Below are 20,920 nucleotides of genomic sequence, written 5' to 3'. Positions count from 1 at the left end.
TCAAAAATCCAAAGACCTTGCTAAGATACCATTTGATTAACTGATAGGATTTTTGCAGTCACTAGAGCATGATTGAATTGAAACTATTGATATTAGAGCATCTCTCCACATACACCGTTTGGATTCAAAACTGAAGTTACAACCCACTTCTCCCATTGGAGTGGTACCATTTAACATCATTAGTTTGTGAGCAAGAACAGTAACAAATAGTTGAGAGTACGCTCCACTCGCATTGATGTAGATTAATTAAATAAAGGGCGGGTAATAACCACTAGAGGAGAAATAAATAATTTTGTAGGTTGATTTAAAAGGTAGAGAAGAAAAAGAGCGAGTGTTTCAAGGTAGAGAAGAAAAAGTCTACTTTGGTTAAAGAAGAGCTAGGCCGAATGATGCCGCATGAAATGATCCAGGACGTGTCACGTCTACAACTGAGGAGAAGGTGAAGATGATGAGCAAGAAGAAAAATATAGTCTTTTAATGAAGATACAATTATTGATAATGATTTCATATGATAGGACAAAGTTCACCCTTTTAGGAGTTAGAAAAGACAAAGAAAATTAAGGTACAAATAGGCTATGGGAAGACGATCCAAGTTAAAGGGAAAGAAAACACAAAATTTACGACAACTAGTTAATATAAGTTATCAGTGAGGTGTAATTAGCTCCTGAACATGATCATAACTTGTGTAATGTTAACAACTTATGAAATCTAAATATTCTCTGTAGCTTGATAATAATGTGCGTGTTATTAAGCATAAAGGCTCCAATGAGATTGCTGGTAAAAAAAAACATGATAAAAACAATCAAGAACTTTCCCATGTATGTAGTTTATGATTGTATGACCACACTTGTCCTTGTAAAAGCTAGACTCTTAACCTATGGCATCTCCGATATGGCATTTGAATGAGAAAGGTCTTAAATTACAATATGATAAGAACGTGGTAGAGTTTCGTGCATCCATTTAAAAAAAAAAATTTACAGTGAAAAATGATACGTGAATGGATCATAATCAGGGGATCGGAGACCAAGAGTCCAATTACAAAAGATTTTAACTAAAACAAAACGATAGAGTTTCTTAGAATTCTATCTTAAACTAGGTTCGATCACGGCGAATGAACCAACTATTCATGGCGAAATGACTAGTACGCACTATAATTGATTATGAAACACAATGAAGCGAACCAGAACCAGATCGTTTGGATTTTTTATAGGCGACCCAAGATTCTGGCCAACTTAGTAGTGTGGTCGACGGAGGTGGAAACAACGGCACAAAGAGGTGGCGAACGGAAGCGTTAGGCGATGATGATCGGTGTCGAAGGGACCAATCAAAGATAAGAGATTTATAAGTCCCATTCATCTAAACTAGTTAGGAAAAGTAAAGCACGGTATCGAACCACGAGAGTCTAGGGCTAGTGTTGCAATTAACTGATATTGTTGATTATTTATTTAACTATTAAGATTATTTTAGAGTGCTTATCACACTAGCAAATATGATTTGAAAACAAATGAACATATAAATGATTTGTAACAATTAATGAAAAGAGAATCACACCTGAGTTTCAAGCAAGTAATAATCCAGACCTATTAATGGTACTAACAATCTTTGATAAACAAGTTATAAATTAGGTTTTCTAAATCATCCTAATCAAGAACACTAGGAGTCGTCCATTGGCTGTGATCACTGGCATAGAAATTACCTCACTGTTCAACTAATAAAAGCATGCAATATAGCCTTAGAACATAATATCAAACTCTATGAAAACAAGTATTACTTCATTTGTCAAACGTAACATCAAAAATTGAAATAAGCCTTCGACCGAATGGTTGAACCAACCATACTAACCATCAAGTTGCGTTGACTATCAACCAATTAACAAGTATCATCCAATACATAACATGAAAAGAAAACTGGATCGTACAAACTTTACACTCATGAATGATTCAGGATAGTTTATCCTCTCATTGTCTTCATTAGGTCTTCTCTAGATGATTGGAAATCATTGAACATTGATTGGAAGGTAATTCCTAGCTCCAAGATTAATCTAGAATCGCCCTGAAACTGCAAAAAAGAGGCTTAAGCTGAATAGGGTTCAGAATTGAAAATATAATATTATTAGGTTTTTTAGCCGATTTTAAGTCCTGCACATGTCGTGAGGGCTTGGATTCAGATCTTCACGTGTCGCAACGGACAAAATAGTTAACCCCGTTATTTTCCATCTCATGGTTCCTCGCGTATCGTGAGGGATTTTCCATTCTGCTTCGCATGTCGCCAAGATCCTCGCGTGCCGTTAAGGACTTTACTTCGAGTCTTCATGACACGCTAAGAACCAACTATCCAAAGTTTTCATTTATTTCTTTTCCCCAATGCATGGGTGTATCTGCCCCGATCTTCTTTAGACTTCATAACTTGCACATAATTGTTTCCAATATGTACCACAATTCTAACTAAAAATTTAATAAAAGCAATAAAATTAAAAACTTTTTTGCTAGTAAATTTATCATTAAAATCAAAACGATTACAATAAAGTGGTAGGCAAACGGGCAACAAGCTGCGCCGCAACCCCCTTTTGAATAGCAAAACCAATTCTACTAAAAACAAAGCGTTGGGTCGTATTCTAGTTTGGGATTTGCAAACCCCAAACCCTATCACACATTGCGTCGTCGTTTGATGGTCTACTTAATTCATGTAGTTTTTAATTATATATACAAGTAGAGTAATTATGTAATTACACTATAGAGTAATTACATAATTACTCTACTTGTATATATAATTAATCTATTTGATTCTCACGTTTAGCACGTTAATTTTATTTGTATTTGATCCAAACCATATATATATATATATACACACACACGGGAGGGTTTTAGAGAAAACAAAAAAAACTATTGTTGCCAAAATCCGCATGACCCGCATACGTTCTTGTGTGCACAGAACCTCCAGTTGACCAGATCTGTACTCGCCAGTTGCTGTTTTTGGATTGCCAATGCGAACCACCTTTTTTTACAACAATTTTCAGTTGCTGATTAAAAGGGAATAAATAAGTCGTTTCTTTTCTTTTTCATTTTCTGATTAGAGTTTGTTTGGATTGTTTTTTTTTACGATTTTGGCTCTTCAAGTTTCTGGCGTTATTCGAGTTGCTTGGATTTTTGGTTGGATTCGGGTGTTAGTATGCTTTGCTGACAGAAATCCGGGTTTGACTGGATAAATTACAATACATGTTTTAGGATACCGTTATTATGTGAATCATATTCTTGTCTTCTATTTAAGATGGCTGAATATGGGAAGGTTGTGATTGACAAGTTTAATGGTACTCATTTCGATTGGTGTAAGATGCAAATGGATGCATTACTTTCTCAAGCGGATTTGGATGTAGTTTTGGAAAAGAAGGTAAAAGATATGAGCAAAGATGATAAAGCTAATAAGAAATCCAAGGACAAGAAAGATAAAGGAGCTATTACATTAGCTATGACATGGGATGTTGCTTTAGCATCACGCATGAAACCACTACTCGTGGTGTGATGTTGGCTTTGTCAAATATGTATGAGACGCATATGAAACTACCAAGGTGTTCTTGATGAGGGAACTATTCATGACAAGAAAGAGCGAGGGTAGCTCAATTACTATTCACATTAACAATTTGAACTCAATTTTGTCCATATTATCATATGTGGGAATCAAGTTCGATGAAGAGAATCAAGATTTGGTGATGTTATCTTCATTACCTGATAGCTGGTCTGGAACTGTAACTACAGTAACCAATCCTGTGGGGTTTGCGAGTATGACATTTGAAGGGATCCGAGATATTATGCTCGGTGACACCATTCACCAGAAAAGCCCCGGTGAAAGATCATCTTCTAAGATGTTTTATGCTGGCAAGGGAAAGGTAAATAATATGGATACTGGGAGTCAGGGAAAGATTTCATTTAGAGCTCAGAACAACGTGAGGCATGTTATGTCACACCCTCAATTTTCGACAAACGGGGTTTTACCGTGAGGCGCATGACATACCAGAATCTAGTCACGTGCCATACTTAAACAACCATTTATTACTGCAAAACCTCTATTTGTTGTTCCTCATTAATTCGAGAAATTATTGTTACAACGCATGTTGTGTTTGCATAAGCGTAAAAACAAGTAATTGTTCCAAAATACTGGAGTACAATTTAGACACCCAAACAATACAACTCATGTAACCAAAACAAGCTTGGTTGTTTGATAAAAGTCATGCCACCAAGATGTAATCCTAACTCGTGATATGCACCTTAGTGAATTAAGAAAGACATGCTAAAAAGTGTCAACACAATGCTTGGTTAGTTCACATGTTTGTATCTGAAAACAAGTTCTCAAAGCGTGCAGATAAAGTAAACAAATTTTATCACTAGTTAATTACTCTAGATAACATGATATAATAGTGTAGGGTCCATCATGACCAAAGCTGACATGTGTTCAGTTGTATGCATCTCGCCAAGCCTTACCGGAACTTGGCAATGTGTTTAGGCCAAGATTACACCTGTCCAACCTCCAGTTGAGTTTTAGCTCAGGTGGGGTTTGTCAAAGCCAATAGTACTACTTAATATTCCCTCGCCAGTTAACCTTAGTTAACTGTACGATGTGTGTGAGGACTTTTAGTTGGTAATTGCACTAAGTATCAATGAGATAAAGCAATCTTACAATATCCAAAATGTTTGTGCATGCTTTCTCCCCCAAAAGGAAAAGTGTGTAAAAAGAGGGGCCGTGAAACTCACCTCAAATGCGTGTTAATTATGCAAAGTCAACTGCTAAAGCGGAGAGTCCCGTACAAGTATCCTAAAGTGTACAAGTACGTAAGTAAAAGCGTAGTTGTTCCTAGAGCCTCTAGTATCCAAACAATCCCATTATTTATTTGTGTTTGACCTAAGTTTGACTTTTGTCAACCTTTAACCAAAAGGTCCAAATTTTGTTGGGCTTTGACCAAAAGGTCCAATTTTGTTGACAGTTTGACCAAAAAGGTTGATTGAGTTGACATTTGACCAAAGTTTGACCAAGCTAACCCGACGACACGTTGGCAACTTATTAATGCAAACATGCTTGTTTATAAGTGTTATGTATCATTGCCAACAAACAGTATTCTAAATGCATACACGTAAACTAATAACGTTATCATGGCAACAAATTGTTCACAAACTATTAAAAACTCCTACAACATGTAAGGTTAATGTTTACAACAACTAACTAATGTTTGGACGTTGTCTAACCACTAATATCACAATTTAAGTCAATATAGTTGAGGTTTAATAGATCGCATACAATTTTCAGAATCTGCTTTTAAAAGCAGATTCAGTGGTATCTTAATGAAATTAAATAAAATAGTAAGCATTCAAATAAAATTAAGACAATAATACAGAATGATACTATATGTCTTTGTAACTTAATATTATTTTGACTTTGTAACAAAACTTTCTGTAACAATTATGCAAAATCTTAGATCACCGAGGGGTAATTTTAGTGATCTTCCGGTGTCAGTTTACGAGAAAAATCATTATAAATTGTACATTTAAATTATTAAGGTGAGACCACATGGAAAATGTCAAAAACTAAAAGAACTACGTATTTTTCAAATTTAATTACATATTAGTACACAAGGACTGAGCTATAACTCTTGTAACGGATCCCAACTTTACTCTTTAAAATTCAGATTTGACACCTTAACTTGTAAAATGGAAAAGGTGGACTTAAAACATATCCAAAAAGTACGAGCCTTAGCTTTCGGTAAACTAGATTCAATAAACTACACTTTGGACTCAAGAACCAATCGATTTGGTTAAGTATTCAATATGTTATGACTCTTGGAAATCAAGGTTACGAATCTATCAAAACTTAGCAAACCTCAAAACTCAAAAATCCAACATGATCGCCGTTAAATTCCAATAGGATTACACACGTTTATCAAGATTTGGATACTATGTTTCCATATCCCCAATTTCAATCACATAACGAATAGATCATAACATAATCACTTACTCGATGTATGCAAAGAAATTAACCAATTAAGCCTCCTAGGTATTGTTCTTGATCCAACACCAAAACAAAGTATATGTGTGTCAAGAATTTCAGCCAAGAGAGAGAGAAGGGAAGAGAAAAATAAATGTGATCCAAGTGTTTACCACTTAATTTGTCAATATTTTGATAATAAACAATTACATGAATGTGGTATTAAATGAATTCCTTTATTTCATCATAATTTAACTTATATTAACTTTATATTAATATAAGTGTGATATGTAACATTGTATTATAATATGAATTCACTAGACATGGTACATAACATGTTACAACATGTAGCACAAATAGCAAGTAAGGTTCACCCATTAACATATAACGTATTATACAGTTAAATGCATTCTATTGTTATTATTTGTACTTGTTATGTTGTTATTATGTGTACTTGTTATTCTTATTAGATAGCCAACATTCATGGACAAACTCACGTGCATGCTCAAGTGACATGAGACATGCATGTGCATTTCCTAATAGAGTTAACGAAGATAACAGAGTTTAATTGGTTAAGGGAGTTAATCTAAAAATGTTGGGTATCACATGTTAAGAGTCAGTACCCGGGTCCTAAGGAAAAGGATGGTAAAAAGGATTTGAACAATGGCGAGGTAGCCACTAAGGGTGATGCCCTAACTTGTAGTGTTAAAGTTAGTGTTGACTCTTGGGTCATGGATTCTGGTGCTTTGATTCATGTTATGCACAATGGGAAAATGAGGGTCAATCTGAAAGTTGTGACTTTGGAAAGGTATGACTCGTTAATAATGAGATTCTTGAAGTAAGGAGCATGGGATATGTTGATCTGGTTAATCCTCTGGGAACTACGTGGAGTGAAGTATGTTAGGGTGATTCTAGGTCTGAATAGAAAGTTAACTTATGTTGCTAAGCTTGATAAACAAGGACTAGAAGTAAGGTTTGGTGGTGGTTATGGAGGGTGATCAATGGAAATCTGGTGGCAGGTTTTGTCATGACTGAGTTGGAGCTAAATGTTAGCTGAATGTGTTCAGAGGTATAAACTAGTACGGGGATTTGGTAATAGTGGAAGCATGAGGCGTGTTTCATACACAGTTTCGAAAGGCCGTTGGGTATTAAAGACCAAGATTCCGACTGTGAAATTCTCTCCTAGAAATCGGAGTGTGATGATAGTTCTCGATGTATCTCTGAATCTGGTGGATTTTGCAAGATGGTTGAGATAGAGAACGAGTCATTTATAGGTTTTGTCATGACTGAGTTGGACCTCAGGGGAGCTTCAACTGGCCTTTCAGGTAACTTATGAAGAGAACTATTGCAACTAGGTGAATTCTGGAAATCTTAGCTTTTTTATGGAGAACAGACGGTTTGGAGAACTTCTGTTGTTGAAGTTTTAGCTTGTTCTTGGAACTAGTGGCTTGGTTGATTTATGTTATTGAATTCTTATCTTGTTTACAGGGACTGGAGGATTGGAAGATTTGTTTATTGAAGAATACTAGAGTTACTGGTGATGGGTTGTTTTGTACTTTGATGGCGAGCTGGAGTACTCACAAACCCTTCAAGTGGAAGATTGTTAGGGTTTGGTGATGTCCTTTCGAGCTAACTAATTTAGGATGGAAAGCCCATTTGACTTTCTTGTTCCTTAAGTCGAAAACCCTAATTAGATATCTTTAAAACTCATCTATAGTAAATGTAATATATGTACCATTGAGTAATAAAGAAACCCTAGTTGCAATATGCGGATGTGGTTCGTCTTGACCAAATCACGTAAATCTCGTATTCTTGTTTACTCTTTCATTTTGGTGTGTGTAATTTTCTACTCCGTTGCATACTTTCTTTGATCGATACCTAACAGGGGTTACAAATGGAAGGGTCAATGGTTAAGATTGCACTGGAAAAGTCTTTTTCATTTTGTTTCCATGTGTCCTTAGGTCTTTTATTGTGATTACGATTATTTGAAAATTTACCAATAATATGTTAATAGTTTCCAATTCAATATAGCCATAAAAAATTTGTTACGTTATTCTTAATTTTCCATTCTACCGAATTCATGTACATTGTTATTACAAAACTTGTTGAAATTATTTAATTGTATGCTATTATTTGATGATCTATGAATAATAATACAAGGCCCTATTTTTACATAACAAACCTCCTCTCCAATATGAAATAAGATAAATATAAACTATATAAAGATATGATAATATCTTTATATCTTCTAGAATAATCTAGGTATCTTCTTCTAATAGTCCCCCGTAGTTGGAACGGGAGTATGGACAAACGTTCAAACTGATACAAAACGACTCAAACAAATATCTCGGAAGGCCCTTCATAAAGTGTAACACCTTGACTTTAAGCGGAATACGCCCGGGTGCAACGTATAGATCACTCATAAGTTCGTAACGCTATTAAAGCGACAATAATTATATTTATTTCATTTCATTACATCACAAATACACCGTTTGGCATAAATAAAATAACAATACAATAACTTTAAATTTCATTATGATATGCTTCTAATAACCTAATGGTCCAACTAATCTAGTCTTCAATCCTTAAACTTCAACCCGCATCACATTCAAAATAATATATTTTGTCAACAATAATGTTAGTGAGAATTCATAAAGTTTTGCATATATATAATACGAAAAGTGTAAAATTCACAAGTCAAGATGTGTCGTCTCAATCATAAAGTAAAAGAAAAGTAAATACATGATATTCCCGTTTTCTTGACATAACTCAAATCTACTAAGTAACCCCCGTTCGCCAAGCTATTTGGAGTATAGAATAATGATAATGATACCGCCATTTAAAAATGGACGGCGCAGGTACGTCCCGTCGGCCCCTCCCACTTTGAGTATGTGTATGAGTCTCCACCAACAAAACAATAAACAACTTGCACATAACCACATAGTTTACAACAAATATGATACGAAGCAAATACATACAAGACGCACATATGAATTTTAGTTTGCAACATGAAACATGAAATAAAAGTTTGGAACGTGCTATACCCCAAAACGTTAAAAGATGAAAAAGGGGTTATGAAAAACTCACCTGAAATATAGGGAAGCGTCAACGGGTGGACGGTTTAAACAAGCTAATTAGTTGCACGATAAATCCCGATGATTTATCCTAATTTAAAATATAAAAAGAAATAAACATCTAATCGAAAGGAATGAACTAGACATGATAGAATGGGTTTATAACGGATTCGGGATAGTTAAAGCGTTAGATATAATGTAGGTTAACTTTATAAAGTTGAACTAAAAACGTAAACAATTTAAATATTACTACATCTTATATTTTATTAATTTAAGGCATTTTGTATTATAATTTTAATATTTATGTTTTAACGAACACTTGGTTATTGTTATGATATTATTATTTTAATGGCAAGGACACCACACTTACATGATTGGAAAACTTGAGCTAAAGATTATAAATCGACTTTATAATTAATGTTTTAACGAAAATATTTTTAGCAACTTAAAGTTTACATTTGATATTAATAAATCATTTCTAATTATGATTTACGAAGCTGAAAATTTGGTCTTTAAGTGTGAAATGGTAATATATATTTTATAGTTAGTTTAGATAATTTTTATTTAATTTAAAATTATTTTTATGATTTTATTATGATTTTAAATGATTAAAATTAATTAATTGATAATATAATTAGGTTAATAATAAAAAAAACTGGTAATAAAAATGAAGTGTCTGACCCGGATTTCGAACCCGGGTCCATATGCTATGAGTCCAAGGACATATCTAGTTGACCTAGGTGCGACATTCGTTAAAGCTTTGGTTTTAATTTGTTATATATATTAACAATTGCAAGTTATAATAGTTATAGTTATAAATATTAAAAATAAATAAAATTATTGACTCGGGTTTGAACCCAGGTCTCGCGTCTAACAAGGCTGGGACACAACCACTTGGCCATCAATAATATTCACTTTATATACAAAAAACGATTAAATATAAGTAACATTCTGGATCATCTTCATTTTGCTATAAACCCTAGATTTTTTATTCTCCGATTTGATTCCATGTACGTTAAAATTGATTTAGGGGTTTTATTAATTGGTTAAAAACGAATCAAAACCATCTACAAATTACCTGTGAATGTTCTTGTTTGACGTCCAACTGAGACTCACCGGAAAACTACTTTGATGATTAATTACGGATTACGAAGAGTATGTTGGTGAATTATGAGAGTGGGTGCAAGTTTAGTTTGACGTGGAGGTCCTATTTATACTAGTAATTGGTGCGTTTTAGCTTTAATTCATGGTTAATGAGTTTAAACGAAATCCGACGAATGTTACGGATTTATGGGACGTTTTAAGGACGTTATAACACAATTAATTACTTAGTTTACGTTCTTAGACGAAGATTAAAGTTGTTATGCAAGAAAAACGGGTCAAAGGCGAGATTTATAGTTGTAATAAAGCTCGCCGGAATCGCGGCTGTGCCGGCAACGAACCCGCCGGAAAAACGGGGGTAGGCGAGGGTTGTTTGGGATTTAATATGATATTTTGAAATGCTTACACTTTAGGTCCCTCAAGAATCAATTTAGTTTAAACATAAAATTTAAAATATAATTACATTTTAAACCCCAAACTTTGATATGTTTAATAAAGTATTAAGGATTTATAAAACTTGGATATTTTTCCATATTATACCCACATAGTTTGATGATCGTTTAACTAGAAAACTTTACATCCCGAAGTCTCTATAATTGAACAAAACGTATAGAAAAACGAACAATAGGTAAACGTAAATTATCGTGCATATTTTAACGATGAACGTTAAAAACGAATATAATGAAACAACGAAATGGTCGATTTAACGAATGCGACTACACCCCAATTATAATAAATAAAATAATAATAATAAAAAAAATAAATACGTGCAATGAAACATGTGACATATATATTTACGTATATAAGCTAATAAACAAAACCGAAAATTTAAAATGGATCGGTTTTCGAGTTTGAAAAGTAACGAATGTTATAGGATTCACAACTTTTAGAAATTTCGTCCTGAAATTAAAATAAAAGTAAAATTTTAAAATAAAACAACTAATATGAGGAGTTGCTGTAAAGTTTTAACAATATTTTTTTATTATACATACTAGTTTTAGAGCCCGTGTCACACACGTGATAATTCAAATTATAAAATTATAAGTAAAACAAATAATTACATAATGTATATGAAAAAAATGCATTACATCTGTGCTTGTATCTATACAATATGTACATAATTGATTTTATTTATATCACAAAATTATTTTTTTAAATGAGCTTAATAAAAAAATGCTCGTGCAAAAACGTACCCGAGAATATTTCTTTCTATTGAAAAATCCATTTTTGGTGCCATATATGTATAATTGAAAGACTTTTGGTTATGAACCAATTTCAGAAATAAAGCTTCTCATACGATAGTAGTTCTAACCACTCAGTCTAAATACAAAATAAGCGTTAACTTTATTGATATATTTATCAATTTACCACTAATTAAAGGAAAGTAGAACATTAAATTATAACAATGGATGTTCTTCAAGAGCTATGTTTTTCTGAGCTACACCATGAAAAAGATTTTGATAATTTCATAGGGCTTCTCGACTTTGTCATAACGACAACATAAAAAATAATACGTTAACCCATCTAATTTTGTGAATATTTTGTTTCATTTGAGCATAGCTTTCCATGACATGCTTCCCATACAACGTTCTGATCATCATTGAAGGAAAAATTAATGTTGACATAAATATTTCAAAATTGATAAAAGTTAGAAGCATTAATAGGCATGGGGGTGGTATGTCGAAAGTGTTCGCAATCTTGTTTTACATTTTAATAGTTGAGGGAAAATTAGTCAGTTTGTCAAATCCCGAACCTTTTGATTATTTAAAAAAATGCCCTTAAAAATAAATTTGAAACCCGAATCATGTTTAAAATTCTAACTTTCACACTTTTGACATTTTAAAGTCAACACTTTGAACCCATAACAAATTTGACGATAAATCTATTTTGCATTCTCAAACTTTTAAAAATACTCAAAATTTTCTTTTTTACCCGTAAAAATTTTTGACCTAAATATAGTTAACTTGTACCACAACTTTTGACCCATAATATCAAATTTAAGTTCCAAAAAAAACCCGAAACAATTTTCATTTTAGAAACATGATTTGTTGTTGATTTTTGAAATTCACCAAGTATTTTGAAATATGTAGTAAAATAATATGTTAATATTTATATTTATAAAAGTATATAGATATTATATAAATATTGGTGTAAAAGGAAAGTGAATAATTATTGATTTATTACATATATATTAGGGTATATTAGTTTTGGAAGGAAAAAATTGTGAGAATTAACCAAAACATGGCAAGTGTCCACATTTATTTTACTTTATTAGAATAAGTAGATTTAAATAAAAACCATAACGTCGATCTTTGAATGACCCGAAAGACGCCACAAATGGAATATGACAAGGACACTTATATATAGGATTTACCAGCGGCGCATCCACCATGCCCTTATCATATTTCATTTGTCCCATCTTTCCAAGATCATTCCAGGTTCCGAGTTATTGCACACAACATACTTATTATGTCTTCCATGCGAGGACTTGGATAATTACGTGTCGACCCATAATTACCTTTATCGTCGGATGGTCCACATAACCCGTCCCATTGTGTAGGTATTAATAAATAAAATCTTATATGAAAGTTTGAAAATCAAAAACAATGAACTATAAGGATCGAAACTAACAAAAGAATATATTAGCGGACCCTTGAGGTCAAATATCAAGATAAATAATGTAACGTCAGGGTTAACAATAACCAACGGAATAATTGAATAAATTTAAATAATGGAATTTAAGAATATTCAAACAGAAGGTTGAAAGATGAAATAAATTAATAGTGTATTAAAGTCAAAAGAACACCTTGATATTAAGGATACTATGATAAAATGAGAAATATTCATCCTACGTTAAGTACATGAAACATTGAGGTCATGAAAGAATAAAATTCATGAAAGCATATGACACCCACAAGAAACTATCAAAGAAGTAAAATAATGACGCAAGGGTGTTAGCATTATTAATCTCGGGGAATGGTTTATGTTTGAGACGTCCGCATTGAGATATTGGTAAATCGCAAATATAATATCAAATCATTGAAATTAAAACAAGAACATGAGGCTCCTATTAGATAGCTATGTCTTTAGCTAAATACATAGCCCCGGCTTGAAAGTAAGCCGGCCATAGGCAGCCAAAAGTGTGATTACGGTTTCTATTAGATAACTTTGAACATAACCATGCACATGGTCCCGGTTTCCACTAACGCTTACGCTTGGGTTTAACAGGTCATAGACCGTTAGATTGAATCAATTCAAGAGTTAACTAAATCTTATTCTACAGATAACGTATGGAATGCGTGTCGTGCTTTGTGTGAATAGTAAATCAGATCAACCAAATGCAAACATAAATTCATCAATATCATTGAAAATTTAGAGTACATGAAGACATTATTCAAATAGAAAGAGAAAAAAAATAATAAATGCGAAAAGGAAGAAAGGAGAAAAAGGAAAAAAAATGTTGCCCGCAACACTTGTCTTCTCGAGTGTAGATGAGTCTTTGGGTATAAGGACTAGTGTGGGGTGGTGCCATGATTTCTTAACTGAAATTTATGGGTGTTGATGTATACGCGTCCTCACGTACCCTGGCTGGCTTGAGCTACTTGAGTTTGACCGGCTTGGTTTAATTGGGTTTGGAATAGCTTGTATGGGTTGGGCTTGCATTGGTTGGGCTTGATCGGCTTGAGCTTGATTGACTTGGGTTTGTGGTTGGAAGGTTTGGGCTTGATATATTTGGAGTTGGTTTGTTTGGTTTTGGTAGGTTTGGATTTGATAAACGAGTTTTGGGTATGCGTTGTGAAGATGGTTTGGGCAACCACAATGATAGCAGGCTCGCATGATTGGGAGACTGAGAGCATGTGGTGGGTCATATGGTTGTTGAAATGGTTGAATAATGGGTTGTGAGATGAAGGGGTGGTGTTTTGTATACATTGGTGCTTGACAGGTGTTGGTAAGGTGATCGAAACGATCACAATTGGAACATTTTCGGCATTGAGCGGTAGTGGGGTGGTGGAATTTACACGTGTTACACAAAGGGTGTGTTCTCGTGTAAGGTTTTTTGTTAGGGTTGGGTTTGGATATTTTGGGTTTGGGTTGAGTTTATGTTAGTTAAGGCATAGTTTTTGTGTTTATTGTTGTGGTTAATGTTGGCGGGTTTGGATGACTCAGGCTTGGTTTCTTCGGGAGGTGATTTTTCGTTGTTTTTCTTCGAACCCTTCATTATCAAAGTCCCGGCTTTGACATGTTTATTTGTGAGGGTTGCAGCAAGGTTAATGGCGTCATCGAGTTCTTTAGGAGAACTACTGAAGACACTGTCTTGAATTTGTCTCGGTAGTCCTCTGATGTACTTGTCGATGGCACGTGAAGCAGGGTTAATGAGATGTGGCACCAACACGCTAAGCTCAAATGGGAATCCAAATTTGTGAAGTCTTTGATGTATGGGAAATAGATTTCATGGGGCCATTTCTTAATTCTTTCGAAAATAAGTACATCCTAGTAGCAATTGACTATGTTTCTAAATGGGTAGAAGCACAAGCTCTTCCCACTAACGATGGTAGGGTTGTTGTTAGATTTCTGAAGAAGTTGTTTTCTTGATTTGGGACTCCAAAAGCCTTAATCAGTGACAGAGGTACCCATTTTGCAATGCCCATATGGACAAAATCCTAGTGCTATATGGAGTTCACCAACACTTGACAACACCATATCACCCAAAGACCAGTGGACAGGTAGAAGTCTCAAACCGAGGAATCAAGAGAATCCTAGAAAGGACTACCGGGATGAATCACAAAAATTGGGTAGAAAAGCTAGACGATGCTTTATGGGCTTTTCGCACAGCGTATAAAACTCCCATAGGAACAACACCCTTCAAACTTGTTTATGGGAAAGCATGTCATCTACCAGTCGAGTTAAAGTACAAAGCCTATTGGGATCTCCAACCAGCTAATTTTGATTCAATATCCGCTGGTAAAAACTGAAACAATCAAATTAATGAACTGGAGGAACTAAGAGCTCTGGCATATGAGAACTCCTGGTCCTACGAAGAAAAGACTAAACGTCTGCACGACGCCCACCTGAAAGGAAACAAGCAATTCCGAATAGATGATCGTGTACTGTTGTACAACACATGTTTACGTCTTTTCCGAGGAAAACTGAAATCTTGTTGGGCAGGACCCTGCATAGTTGAAAACGTTTTCGACTATGGGACGGTTGAAATTTCAAATTCTACTAGACACAAGTTTAAAATCAATGGACATTGATTGAAACCGTACATCGATGGACCATTTGAGGAAGTCTCGGAGGTAACATCCTCCTCCCGAAACACTGAAAACATAGGACAACAGAGTCTAGCCAAGACCCTCATTAAACTAGGCATTGTAAATATTGGGATTCCCGTTCTAACTGATGAATATATATATATATACAATTTAGGTCTAGCACGGCCCATGCTTCAGTTAGCACGGGGCGTAGCCGCAATTTCCGAGCCGGAATCTTCGCTGCAAAAATTTGAGTTCAGTCTGACTCGTAACAGAATTTGCAGAAGGGCACACCAATTTGCTTCTTGAAGCACAGGGGCGTACCCGTCTGTCTGTTTGGCTATAAATTGTGCATTTACACACTCAAAGACACAGTTAACGTATAATCTCAGATCTAATCGTAAATCATATCGCTAGACTAGATCCAAGCGTATCGTAATGTATCCAATCAGATCCTGTGGATTCTCACCACTTGCAAAACGCCGCCCGCTAAGAAGATAAAATGCTAATACTACGTGTGAAGTGTTAACATGCAACTCCTGAGCAATTAGTGAATTAAGTCTATAATTGGAGAATTTACATTAGTAGCATAAAGAGAGAGTGACATATAAAATGCAAACGGAAGTTGAGTTGAGACAAATCCAAACAACAAACAAATATGAAGTGTTGAATATTGGTGAGATTTATATCCAAAGCTTGGTTTTCTTAGCATTTGAACTTCAACCTGAATATCTAGCCTCTTGAATTCAAAGAATATAATGTTAGCAATGATAAGTGTTGAACAAATATGGAAATAACTCATAAAAGAATATTTTCAATCGGTATCACACTGGATGCATAAATAACATTTTATATGCATTACATTTTAAACTAAAACTTGATGTAAGATCCACTTAAGTTGTAGACTAAACCATAAAATAAAATGTTTCACTGAGTTTCTATATATCAGTTGGCTATATATAGTAATAAATAATAAATTTCACATATAAAAGCATTATGGTTGTCGTTCAAAAGGGAATTGTGGCATAGCTTGTTAGCTGCTTACCTACCTCGCTTGGTTAAATGGTAGGGAGATCTCCTCTCCTCCATAGCTTAGCTAGCTGTTCATGTATAACATATAAGTAACTTGCATGCAACCCACATATATAATAAAATTTAAAGTAAATATAAAAAAGTTACCTCATTCACTGAAAGAGCCTGGTGAAAACTGAAACCACTTCAATCGGTGTGAATGTTTCCAGCATAGCAGTACTACCTCGATAGTTGTAAAACCAAATTGATTTATTAAATAATGAAGACGCAATTAAAGTATTAGATGTATTATCAGATCAACCTCTAAATTTGATTCTAGCTGAGATATAATTGGGCAATCATCAGTGAACTTGTTGACGGTAAAAGACTTCTTGTGATATTTTTATATTAGTATTATTCCTCAACTTTAGAACCTACATATTAAACTTAAAATTAGTATGGAATAACCTGTTCTGCAGAGTGTATGTCCACTTAAGGAGACCCAATGACAAAGCTGTAATATGTTTTCATCATCTTCAAAAATATCCACGTTGTCTTTGCAGTTGATGCGTTCCTTGAAGTTCTCTCATTCACGAAAGATACAAGTTCATTAGCAAATAACCACATAAACATATATGTATACATAAGAGGTTATATAATACTAAAGAGGTAAGGTTTAGATTATTAGAACCTGGGAAAATCTTCTTCATGTAGTATTTTTTATTAATATACCATCTTCATTTTCCATGTCAAGGTCACTCTTTCAGTAAACAGTCTCTTCACTATAGTAGGGGGTAACGACACTGCAACTCCAGTCTATTATGATTATATCTTGCGCAATAAGTTTTGCGATACATTTAGTTTCGTAATCCGACTAATCTCTGCTTCTGCAACAAATGAAACATGAACAGATTTCATAAGCATGCTATTCGAAACTAAAATAGAACATACTCGCACACAGAAACTAGCTCGATAGTTGTTTAAACTCGATACGAATCGGCTGAAATACCTGCCAGGTATAATCCAGGAAACACATTATGCAACATTAAACATAAATATTAATTTGATCATATAGACATTTAATAATCAATGCCTTGAATCCAAATAAATGTATAAAAACTTAAAAATTTTAATCAAAATAATAATATCATAATTTGCATGATGCATAGAACCTCAATAAATATTCCCATAAATACATAAAACGTTAGTAATATTCAATGAAGGAATCAATTTAGGGTGGAAGCATCGAGGAACACAATTTATTTTAGCAATTATAGTTTAGATGAAAAACGAAGTCAACGTCTTAGAGTTCGTACTATTGATGAACACGAACGGATTTAGTGTTTAGATGCAACACGGAATCGAATATTTAGGGTTATAATATACTGTTGATGAAACAGAAATCAAACATACCTTATGAATCATTTATCGGAGATCGATGTCCCGAGGAATCAATTAGAGCCATGAATTGCATGTTTGAATAATTGAGAAATCAACTTATTGAATGGCCACCGATCGTAAAGCAAATGACTAGTTGAAAGTTGAGAGTCGGCAGTGACCATTATTATCAATTAGACCTCTAGAGGTTGTTGCGATAGATGGTGGCGGGGAGTTGTTATTGTTAGCAATGAACATTCAAAGGAGAATTTTTTGTTTCTATTACTTTTTGCTTCTTTTACAATGGTACAAGAAGAACATATTAAATTGAGAATGATGTTGACCCTTAACAAGGAAAAAACAAAAGAAAAGGAATGTCATATCTCTTGATTTAAGCCTCCAACGTTATGATCTTTGCTGTCATATTATTGCACATATCTTTTATTTTGGGTAATGGTGAAAAATTGATCATTGCAAACTTTAAAATTATTTTATTTTATAACACTCCCCTCAAGTTGAGTAATGGGGTTTCCGATGCTCAACTTGTTAAGACATTTGTTGAATATTCCTCCATTGACAGCCTTGGTTAGTATATCTTCTAATTGGTCTTCTGATCGAACGAATGGTAACTCATTCGTTCCGGCTTCGAGTTTTTCTTTGATGATGTTCCGGTCGACTTCTATGTGTTTTGTACGATCGTGTTGGACGGGATTCTCTGAAATCTGGATAGCGGTTTTGTTATCGCACATGATCTTACTTGCTTTTGATGGAGGGAATCCTATTTCAGTCAGAAGTCTATGAATCCATAGAATCTCTGTCCATCCTCTTGCAATCCCTCGGAACTCAGCTTCGGCACTGGATAAGGCTACAACTTTTTGCTTCTTGCTTCTCCAAGTTACTAAGTTTCCACCAACCAAGGTAAAGTATCCTGATGTAGATCTTCGATCATCTTGATCTCCAGCCAAGTCTGCATCGGTGTATAGCTCGACCTTAAGATGATTGTTTTGCTGAAAGAGAACTCCATGACCCACCATTCCTTTTAGGTATCTAATAATTCTCATTACTACTTCCATGTGGGTAACTTGAGGTTGGTGCATAAATTTGCTAACCACTCCAACTGCATATGCAATATCAGGACGAGTATGTGACAGATATATTAATTTACCTACCAGGCGTTGATATCTTTCTTTGTTTGTCAATTATGCTTCTTTATCCATATGGAGTTTATGGTTGACCCTTATCGGTGTGTCCACCGGTTGACAATTAGTCATCCCAGTCTCGGCTAGAAGATCAAGAATATATTTCTTCTGACATATAGAGATCCCTTGTTTAGACCTTAGTATCTCAATTTCAAGAAAGTACTTAAGTGTTCCCAAGTCTTTCATTTCAAATTCTGTGAACAAGTTCACCTTCAACTTCCTCATTTCTTCCTCATCGTTTCCTGTAATGATCATGTCATCAACATATATAATTAAACAAGTTACAAGTTTACCTCTTTGCTTAAGGAACAACGTATGATCACAGTTGCTTTGTTGGTAACCGTATGTTCTCATTGCTAGAGTGAATATGCCGAACCATGCTCGAGGGGATTGTTTAAGCCCGTATAGAGATTTTTTTAACCGATATACTTCTTTTTCTTTGAAGGTTTTTGTGAACCCTGGCGGAGCTTCCATATAAACTTCTTCTTTTAATTCTCCGTGTAGGAAAGCATTCTTCACATCAAATTGATGAAGCGGCCACCCTTTGTTTGCAGTGATCGAAAAAAGAACCCGGATTGTGTTAATCTTGGCTACTGGGGAGAATGTTTCTGAGTAGTCAATCCCGTATGTCTGAGTATAGCCTTTGGCCACTAATCGTGCTTTATATCTTTCAATAGTTTCATCCGGTTTGTGTTTGATTGTAAAGACCCAACGACAACCCACTGGCTTCTTTCCCTCAGGAAGATGACATTTCTCCCATGTGTTGCTTTTCATTAACGCCTTCATCTCTGTATCCATTGCGCTCTTCCAATTCTTTGATGCCATGGCTTGTTCCACCGTATTGGGAATTTGTTCGGTGTAAAGAGAAGAGTTATACGCTTTGGCTTCTTTGGAAAGGTTCCCTTCAGCTATGTTTGCTATGGGATACCTAGAAGATTTAGATTGTTTATCTGGAGAGTACCGTTTTGCTAGAATATCCCTGTTGACTCTGAAGAACATATTTCTTAGTGGTTTCTTCTTGTCTATTTTCTTCTTGTATTGATTCTTCTTATTCCACCTGTACTGGTTGTTCTAAATCTACATCATTGTTGTTAGTTATATTTTCATGAGTATCATGAGATCCTTCAGATGTTTGAGAATTATTCACTTCAGTCGTTAGATCAGGAGGATTTGGGATTGTAACACTTGGTCCACCAAATTGGTGTGGGATTGATGACTCGTCTTGGGTATTGTGATCAACTAGTTTTGATGATGGTACCCATTGTAACCAATTAAATGGATCATACCCTTTCTCCCTCTGACTACTGTGTTGGGAGTTGTAGAAAAATTCGGTTTCAAGGAAGTCGCAATTCATGGTGGTATACATATGACGTCTTTTGGGGCTATAACATCTGTAGCCTTTCTGATTGATTCCATATCCCACAAAAACACATTTTTCAGCACAGGGTTTAAGTTTGGTTCGATTGGTCTTTGGTATGTGAACGAAAACAGAGCAACCAAAGATTCGTGGTTGTAAGGTGAGTGGGGTAGGTAGTTTAGTGAATTCAGACAGGGCTTGAAGAGGGGTTTTTAGGTCAAGGGCTTTGGTTGGTAGACGATTAATAAGGTAAGTAGCGGTAACAACGGCTTCAGGCCAAAAAGATGTGGGAACTTGAGATTCAATTAGAAGAGCACAGGTTATTTCTAAGAGAATACGGTTTTTTCTCTCTACGATACCATTTTGTTCAGGTGTATGTGAACATGAAGTTTGATGGATTAATCCTTTTTCTTGACAAAAATTTTTTCATCGAGGTATTAACAAATTCACCCCCATTATCTGACTGAAGGATTTGGATATTCTTTTGGAATTGGGTTTGAATCATGGTATAAAACATTTTAAATTTATCTAGGACTTCAGACTTGTGTTATAAGAAGTAAACCCATGACACACGTGTGC

This window comes from Bidens hawaiensis, unplaced genomic scaffold, assembly GCF_021521415.1.
Source record: "Bidens hawaiensis isolate Kalapana, Puna unplaced genomic scaffold, B.hawaiensis_p1.1 tig00010424_1, whole genome shotgun sequence".
Lineage (NCBI taxonomy): Eukaryota > Viridiplantae > Streptophyta > Magnoliopsida > Asterales > Asteraceae > Bidens > Bidens hawaiensis.
The sequence above is the reverse complement of the archived record's forward strand: the minus strand, read 5'-3'. Positions refer to the sequence as shown.